The sequence below is a fragment of the Lactuca saligna genome, chromosome 6 (assembly GCF_052625555.1).
Source record: "Lactuca saligna cultivar CGN05327 chromosome 6, ASM5262555v1, whole genome shotgun sequence".
In the NCBI taxonomy this organism is placed as follows: domain Eukaryota; kingdom Viridiplantae; phylum Streptophyta; class Magnoliopsida; order Asterales; family Asteraceae; genus Lactuca; species Lactuca saligna.
This window is the reverse complement of record NC_136422.1, coordinates 10665781-10675935: the sequence shown is the minus strand read 5'-3', so window position 1 is coordinate 10675935 and position 10155 is coordinate 10665781.

Below are 10155 nucleotides of genomic sequence, written 5' to 3'. Positions count from 1 at the left end.
CCAATTGATTTCGTTTTTGAGCTTGTTTCTGTTGTAATCATGAGCTAAAACCTTTAAACTTCTGTTTGGGGAGACACAATTGATACTATGGATTGATTATATATGGTAGGATTGATTTAATATTGGTGATTTTGTTGATTCAAGCTTGTTAAAGAACTTTATGTGTGAATGATAACTACTTTTATGTTAATAGGTAGATAATTAAGTTGCATGAACATCTCTTAATTGCTACCTCATATAATTTATGTGACCATTTTATTATATGACTAGGATTAGCGACTGTGAAACTAGAATTAATAGAAAAATAGGTAAATTCATGTGTGAGCTTGTGTGATGACCATCAACAAGAGGTTAACTAAAGGACCAAATTAGTTAGCTATTACAAGTCTAAATTAACCCGAATAAATAACCTAGTGAATTAAATTAAATTAGACAACTGACCACTGTTTGAGTTAGTTTGTTCTCTAAGGATTAGTGCAGCGAACGTGAATCTAATTACTTGAATCGGTAGCCAATAGAAGAATTAATCCATTGCACTATTACCATAATATCAACCATAGGATCAATTGAGTTGAACTAAACAAAAGTCCTCTTTGTCATTGAATTTAGTTGAATCTTTGCTTTCCTAGTTTTTAGTTTAAGTAATAGTCAGTAAGTTTCTAGTCTTGTAAAACTAGAGAAAACCTCATTTATTATTTAAGTTTAGATAAAATGTAACATCCCGGAAATTTAGAAGTAAAGTTGAAGGGCTAAAAGTGTAAATAAGAGGGTCAACTCGGCAAGTCGATGGATAGATGTAACGTCTGTGTTTCCGGGCTTGCCATTTTTAGCAATGTAATAGTCTAGGTTAACTTTTGTAACCCGTTTTGAAATAACAGAAGTGTATTATTTGAGTATTATGTGTTTTGTGCTTAATTGCTTAATTATGTGGTTTGATTAATTAAGAATAAAAATAAGTGTCAAAATTTAAGTGTATAATAAACTTGATATCTTTGGATAATGTTGTAGTAGTTGAAACAAGGTTTCCGAAGATATAAAGAATGCCGAAATCCGAGTTATAACGAAGAAGTTATGACATGTCGAAGTTTCGCGACAGAACCGACAACGCTGAATGACGTAAAAAGTGAAATTTATGTTAGAGCGATATTTAGCCTTAGTGATCTTAACGATAATCGAAGATCTCGTTGTTAGTATCGAAGCGATAAAAAGTTAGGCGAGAACGGACGTCAAACGAAGAAGTTATGAATTTATAACGAAATTTTCTGTCCCGGCCTATTAAAAATAAATAATAAAATTAAAGTCAAAAGTAGCCAACGGAGTCTAAATGAAAGTTGTAGAGCGTAGTCTCACCTTCACGTGGATATAAAGAACGTCGAAAACGGAGTTCGTATGAAGAAGATATGAATTTTTGAAGTTTATTAAATAATTAATAATTAAATTTAATTATTAAATTCGGTATTATCCGAAGGCGAGTCACCGGACTCATCCGAAGTATTCCCCGCGTACTCATGTACGCCCCGCGTACAGTGAAGCATGACACGCCTCGCACTCGAGTTCTTCGGATGACGCATGCGGTGACGAATTCGGAGCAGTACGCCCCGCGTACTGCGAGGCCTCAGCCTCCTATAAATAGGATGCGAGGGCAGCCGGCTCTTTTGCTATTTTTCTCTCCTCTCTCTCCCATTTTGCATCGATTTGCATGCCAGAAGTACCCCGAATCCCCGGTAATATTCTCGAGTCCCGAAGCAAGTCCCGAGATCCCGAAGATCCCGAGAAGTGCGGTTCCCGAGCCGAAGCTCTGCCCGCGAGAAGTTCGATTTTTGTAGAGATCTTCCAGATTTGCCGAAGAATACTACTTTTGCAAGTCGTAGTGTTGTCCGATTATCTTCTGATCAAGTGAGTGTATACTACCTTTCATAAACACGATAATAATACAAGTATGGTTTGAGTGTATTAAGTATATTGTTGTTTATATGTGTGAGTGTGTAGTTACTTTCTTCTAACGCATAATTATGAAGTATTTTATACGAGATACGTGTTATGTATATATTTTGTTGTTATGTGTGTGAATGTATATTCACTTTCTTCTATCTTACAGATCTGATTATTTCTATATGAAATACGTGTTATGTGTGTGTGCCTCATCTGTTATGTGGAAAATGTATTGATTGAGCATGCTATACAGGTTTTGAAACTATGTATAAAAATGTATGTTTTATCTACTAATTTGTTGGTAGAACATTGGTAGATAGTTGGTGTGTAATAAACAGATGAGAGGCCTCGATGTTGTTTTTATCCAGTCATCTAGCGGAATTTAGATGACGACCACAGACTTTTCTAGGCAGTCCAGTGGAATGCTAGCAGGCTCATAACCTGTAGGTGTTAATGAACTTGGGTGTTCATTCGTTGTATTCCATCCCCCTCATGGTTGCCTTATTTGACTTATATTGCCGAGGAACCCCCGAAGCATGTGTTGTCACCCCGATGAAATATTCTTAGACTAGGTCCCTTGTGTTAGTTATTTTAGGGACATAAAGGAATAATAACGGGAATGGGTAATTGGGTTATTGTTGGTTGATGAAAATTAATTTAATTATTCATTGTGGGTTGAAAACCCTATATGCTCACCAGGCTCCCAAGCCTGACCCACTCAATTTTATTTGTATTACAGGAAGTGGCGCAAGGGCGTAAGATGGATGAACCATCAAGTTGTTTTGTTTACAAGTCTGTATATGTATATATTTGTTGAATGACTTGTAATGTTATCGTTTATGCTTATTGATCTGTATCGGAACATGACACCCCGAGTTTTGATTATATAATGAAAATACATTTCTTTTATGAAATGCTTTGGTAAACATTAATTATCATGTTTTGTTTTTGGGAACAAATTCCGCAACTCTTTCAAATCAGAAGGATTTACTCTGAAATTATTTTAAAAGCATAAACGAAAATCGGTCTTTTCTGGCCGAGATTTTGGGGATGTCACAATAGACTCGGCGAGTTGAGTCGCGTTTCAGGTCGCATGTTAAGTGACCAACTCGGCGAGTCGCATGGGTGGACTCAGCGAGTTGGTGTTGTGTGGAGAAAACCCTAATCCCGGGGGTTGAGCCCTATATAAAGAACATAATACCCTCTCCCCAGCCTCTTTACTCTCCCTTGAAGCCTAGAACCCCTAACTTTCGTTTGTGAGAGAATTAGAGAGCATTAAAGCCTTGGAGGAGGAAATCTTGGAGGGGAATTGAAGAGCAAGAAGATTTGGAGCAAGGGGCTTTGCAGAGATTTGGTCCATTCTCCAGTAGGAGCTTGCATTAGAGGTAAGAGATCTGTTCTTGAGCTTTTGTGCATCTAGATTTATCAATTGTGGGGTTTTTGGAGCATATGAGGTCCATCTCGAGTTTGGTGTAAGATCTGAGGTTGATACCTCAGAACTAGGATTGTAATGGTCTAGGAAGCCATAAAGTTCATGCCCAAGAGTTGCTAGTGAAGCCTTCTTGTCCCAAACCCTAGCCCAAGAGTGTTTTCTGCTTGGATCTCTTTGGATTCACGTAAAGTTTGCAACTTTACGTGACGAATAGCTTGTGGAAGAGTAGATCTATGGATTGGATCCCCTACATGGCTTGGAAAGCCTCTGTATGGCTTAAGAACTAGTGGTACTTGGCGAGTCACATGGGTGTACTCGGCGAGTTGCATGAACATAGGAAGAAACTCGGCGAGTTGGTTGAAGATAGCCTTGGACTCGGCGAGTCTGTTCTTGGACTCGGCGAGTCTGGCCGTGAGGTCCTAACTGTAACACCCAAAGTTTGGAAGGCCAAGAAAAGAAAGAAAACCCTAATTTTAAGGGAGACTCGGCGAGTCCAAGGATGAACTCGGCGAGTCCGAGCGGGATCCGGGTCGAGGAGTAAGTGACCGACTCGGCGAGTCGGCCAAGGTGACTCGGCGAATCTGGTCTGAACGAGGAAAACCCTAAAATCGGGACTTTGAGCCTATTTAAACGCCTCATTCTCTCCCCTAAGGTTCCTTTACTGCCTCTTTCACCTAGGACATCAAACCCTAGCCGCCACATCCATTGATTGATCCATTTGTTGCCTTGGAAGGTGCATTGAAGCTTGAAGAAGGAATAAGGAACTTGGAGGAGCAAGAAAGGACTATAGATCTGGGATTATGAGTTCATTCTGAGCATTTGGAGGTAATAAACTAGTTCTTGGACCCCTCTTTGCACCTAGATCTATGTTTTTTGTTGTTGGGGTTTTTAGCCATGATGTTATTCTTTCAAGTTAGAAGCCAGATCTGAAGTTGCTACTTCAGATCTAAGCATATGATGGTCTTGAGAAGCACAAAGTGTCAGCCCTTGAGTGGATCATGGAGCCTCTTTGCCTTAAACCCTAGTTCATGGTGTATTTTGCCTATATCTAATTCTCTACATGTAAAGTTTGCAACTTTACGTGAGGAATAGGCTTGGGAAGGGTAGATCTACAGTTTGGAGTCCATGCATGACTCAAAAGTCCTCTACATGTATATGATGGGTTTTGTACATAAGAACATTCCTAAGTGCGCATTCAAACCCTAATGCTTGGATCTAGGTTTCTCTATTAAACATGCTTTGAATCCAAGACTTCTAATGACTTATTAGGTGTAAGAACAACACAAAATCAGATCTAGAAACATACCTTTGATTCTCTTGTTTGATCTTGTTGTCTTGGAGCTCTAGAGTCACAATTGTCACTCCTCTAGTGGCTTACAAACACCAACTAGCAAAGAGGATGATTTGAGAGAAAGGAGAGGGGATGAATTCGGCCAGAGTATCTTTACTTTAGATGGGGTGTCGAATTCCCTCAGCCATAGGGTCTATTTATACTTGTAGACTCCTTAAGGGTTACAGCTTAAACCCTAGTTGGATAACTTAGACTTTAAGTTAATCCATATCCTTACCTTAGATATCCTTTGGACGATTTTAAGGCTTATCCTAGCCCTAGAAATCGTCCACCCTATCTCCCATAAGGATTTACAGTCTAAAGTGTAACTATCAAACAATTGAGAGTTTATACCCTCTTATTTAATTAATCTCTTTAAGTCACCAAATTAATACTAATTAATCTATGACTTATATTAATCAAATAACTATATTATTATTCCTTATATTATTCTCATAATATATTAATAATATCTATTCTCTCATAATAAATCATCCTACCAAGTTGCTATGGTGAAGGCAACCCAAAAGGACCATGCACAATCGAGTCAAATACTTGCCCAATATAGTTGCAGCCTTAGACACTATTCCAACAGTCTCCCACTTGGATAAGTCTAGTAACTATATGCGTAGGTACATTCCGATTTGCAATCGTAGCTCTCAAAGACGCTGTGAAACTCTGATCTAATTAATATTGTCCTTTAGATAAGCGATCGTACAGTCCTCTGTTAGATATCATGCTGACAATACTATGGAATAGTTAGTCTAGCATTTGGTTTCTCGATTTCCAATTTATTTGACATAGAACTTAATCGAACACATCAATTCAGTTCTGACCGGGCCCGACACATAAGTCAAATCAAATCATCGAGCGACCGAGATATCACTTTTTCCTTCTTAGGATAAAAGTTACAGATAAACTTCGACTTATATGCATTTACTTATTCATTAACCAACTACACACAACAATGCGTTTTATAACATCGAGTTACCAATGCGTTTTTCGCATTATCAATGTACAATCAATTAACCAATAACAAACCATATATCTAGGTTTTAAGACTATATGATATTATCGTCTTGCGATCACCCATTTACTATCACATTCCATAAGGTGATTCCAGCAAGCGCGGGTTTGTTCCAATGCTCAAACCTAGTTCATAAGCACTCATGAACGTTGCAGCAATCTTTTGCTATGTCTAACACCATTTAAATACTCTACATACCTATTCATGACAATCTTCATTCATATCTACTTCCGACATATGAACGATTGTGGACAATTTGAAGAATTCGATTATTCTTAATAAACTCAATTATTCTGGAAGTCAAAACATGCAAAGTGAAACAATAGTTAAACAATTAACATAAGACAGTAACATTACTTATAAATAAAACTCATTTATTTAATCATCAAATGTCAATTACATTTATCTATTACACGTTTCTAATACTATCTAATCTATGTAAATATCATCCTTCAGCCCAATACTCCTAGCATGTTGCAAATGCTTAACCCTACTCAGTCCCTTCGTAAGCGGATCTGCTAGGTTATCTTCCGATGATATTCTCTTCACTACGAGTTGTCCTTCTTCTACACGATGTCTAATAAAGTGATATTTTCTATCGACATGTCGTGATCTACCATGATCTCTCGGTTCCTTGGTCAAGGCAACCGCACCTTCATTAGCACAGAAAATCTCCATGGGCTCCTTTAGGCAGGTACAACTCCAAGATCTCCAATGAAGTTCTTTAGCCATATTGCCTCCTTCGACGCTTCGCTCGCTGCGATGTACTCTGATTCGCACGTTGAATCAACTACGGTTTCCTGCTTGGAACTCTTCCAAGTTATTGCTCCTCCATTCAGGGTAAAGACCCAGCCCGACTGCGAACGGTAGTTGTCCCTGTCGGTCTGAAAATTGGCGTCACTATACCCTCGCACCTTCAAGTCATCACTCCCTCCAAGGACTAAGAACCATTCCTTCGTCTTCCGAAGGTACTTAAGGATATTCTTCACCGCAACCCAATGGGCTCTGCCTGGATTCCCTTGATATCTACTAACCATGCTCAAAGCAAAGGCTACATCAGGGCGAGTACAAGTCATAGCGTACATGATTGAGCCTACTGCGGAAGCGTATGGAACTCGGCTCATATTAGCTATCTCAGCTTCGGTACTCGGACTTTGAGTCTTTCTCAACTTGGCATTGCTTTGTATCGGTAATTCTCCCTTCTTCGAGTTTTCCATACTAAAACGTTTTAGTACCTTCTCTAAGTAAGTGTTCTGACTATGTCCTATTAGTCTCTTACTTCTCTCTCTCACTATCCTTATTCCCAAAATATAGGAAGCCTCTCCGAGGTCCTTCATAGCGAAGCACTTCCCGAGCCAGGACTTAACCTCCTGCAGAGTCGGGATGTCGTTTCCTATGAGTAATATGTCATCGACATATAGAACGAGGAAGCTTACTACACTCCCACTGGCTTTGACATATACACACGATTCATCTTCGCTTCGTACAAATCCAAACTCTTTGACTTTCTCATAGAAACAAAGATTCCATCTGCGAGACGCTTGCTTTAGTCCATAAATGGACTTCTCAAGCTTACACACTCTATTCGGATGCTTCGGAGTTCGGATCCACAAACCCTTCTGGCTGGGCCATGTAAACATCCTCAGCCAACTTCCCGTTAAGGAAAGCGGTCTTGACATCCATTTGCCAAATCTCATAATCATGAAATGCGGCAATAGCTAGCATCACTCTAATAGATTTTATCTTCGCAACTGGTGAGAAGGTCTCTTCATAATCAACTCCGGGAGTTTGAGTAAAACCCTTCGCAACCAATCATGCTTTAAATGTGTGTACCTTTCCATCCACGTTGGTCTTCTTCCTGAAGATCCATTTGCACCCAACGGTCTTACGTCCAGGTACATTATCAACCAAACTCCAAACTTGGTTGTCATACATGAATTAGATCTCGCTATCCATTGCCTCTTTCCATTTTGCAGACTTCGGGCCTGCCATGGCTTCCTTATAGCTATTAGGTTCATCAAGATTTATTAGTGTACAATCACTAATATACGTGTCCCCTTCAGTAGTAATATAAAAACCATACAACTGGGGTTGAACTCTAACTCTTTCGGAACGTCTAAGAGGTAATGATACGTCAATCGATTCAACCGGAGTTTCCTCCTCGGGTTGAGCGCCAGCGGTAGAGGTTCCTTCATCTATCGACTCTTGAATCTCTTCCAGATCGATTTGCCTCCCACTGTCTCCTTGGCTTATGAGTTCTCACTCTCAGAAAACTCCTCTCCTCGCAACAAAGACAACATTGTCCTTCGGTCTATAGAAGAGATATCGAAAGGATTTCTGCGGGTAGCCGATGAAAATACATCGCTCACTACGAGGTTCGATCTTGTCGTGAGTATCTCGTCTTACGAAAGCCTCGCAACTCCAAACCTTGATATGTGCCAACGAAGGAGCTTTCCCCGTCCAAATCTCGTGAGGTGTTTTGGTAACCTTCTTAGTAGGGACTCGGTTAAGGATATGGGCGGCAGTCTCTAAAGCATACCCCCAGAAAGAGATAGATAGTGAAGCACGACTCATCATAGAGCGAACCATGTCCAACAAGGTTCGATTACGCCTTTCTGCCACACCATTCAATTGTGGTGTCCTAGGTGGCATCAATTGTGAAACTATTACACACTCCTTGAGATAATCGTGGAATTCAAGACTTAGGTACTCTCCTCCTCGATCGGATCAAAGCATCTTGATCTTCCTGCCCAATTGATTCTCCACTTCATTCTTGAACTCTTTGAACTTTTCAAAAGTTTCTGACTTTTGCTTGATTAAGTAGATATACCCATATCTACTATAGTCATCGGTAAAAGTCACGTAGAAGCGGTTTCCATCTTTCGTGGTAGATCTAAACGGTCCACACACATCGGTATGTATGAGGTCCAATAGACCCTCACCCCTTTTGCACGTACCAGCGAAGGGTGACTTAGTCATCTTTCCAAGTAAACAAGACTCGCATGTGTCATTTTCCCTAAGGTCGAATGACTCCAAAACTCCATACTTTTGGAGTTGGGCTATGCGTTTCTTGTTGACATGTCCAAGACGACAATGCCATAAGGATGCCTTATCCATACTATTGGAAGAATCCAAGTACAAGACATCATTTCCTAAGTTATCAACAATCATAACAGTTTCATAAATTCCATTACATGGTATAGCTTCAAAATAAAAGACACCATTTAGATAAGCTAAAATAGAACCATTCTCATTATTAAAAGAAAATCTAAAACCTTGTCTAAACAAACCATGAAAAGAAATGATGTTTCTAGTCATTTCTGGCTAATAACAACAACTGTTCAAATCTAAAGATAAACTATTCCTAAGCACTAAAGAATACACTCCAATCTTGGTTACAGACGACGATCTTCTGTTCCCCATGATTAGATTTATTCTTCCATGTTCCACGTCTTTACTTCTTCTTAGTCCATGCACATTAGAACAAATGTGGTAACCATAACCGGTATCAAGAACCCAAGAAGTATTGTGGGAATCATTAGATTTAATTTTATATATACCTGCGAAAGATGGCTTGATCTTTCCTTCCTTGATGGATTGCAGGTATTCCGGGCAGCTTCTCTTCCAATGTCCTACCTTGTGGCAGTGGTGGCACTCTGCCTCCTTTGGGTTGGAGCAGGGCTTAGCGGGATCAACTTTGGTCCCACTAGAAGAGGCACCATCTCGGGCTTTCACCTTGCGATGGTTCTTTGACGAAGCCTTCCTCTTCTTTCCCTTTCCTTGTCCAATTGCCAAGATAGGAGCAGCGGGCGGATTGGGAGTTGGTGCAACAGACTTGTCCTTGAAGTTGCTCTCAGCGACCCTCAAGAGACCTTGGAGTTTGCTTAGGGTGACCTCTTCTTTGTTCATGTGATAGGTTATCCTAAATTGATTGTAGCTCGGAGGCAAAGAGTGAAGCACCATGTCGATCGCCAAGTCTTCCCCAAAGTCAACATTTAACTTGCGAAGGCGGTCGACATACCTTTGCATCTTTTGCAAGTGCACAGTAAGAGACTCTCCATGACCCATCTTAGAGGAAATCATGTTCATGAAAATATCATAACGCTCTTGTCTCGCGTTTTGATGGTATCTCTCCAATAAGTCTTGATGCATTTTGTACGGATACATGTCCTCATAGGACTTTTGGAATTCGGAGTTCATAGTCGCGATCATGATGCAATGCACTTTCGTTGCATCACGCTCGTGAGTTTCGAAAGCGGTGATTTCGGCGGGAGTAGCAATTTCGGGGTTGATTTTCTCGAGCTTCTCATCGAGGAAATACTCTTTATCCTCATAGTGAGCAATCGTGCGAATGTATCTTATCCATTCGCTAAAGTTCGTTCCATCAAAAGTGACCTTTTGACAAAGGCTCATCAAGGTGAAAGAACTCGCAGC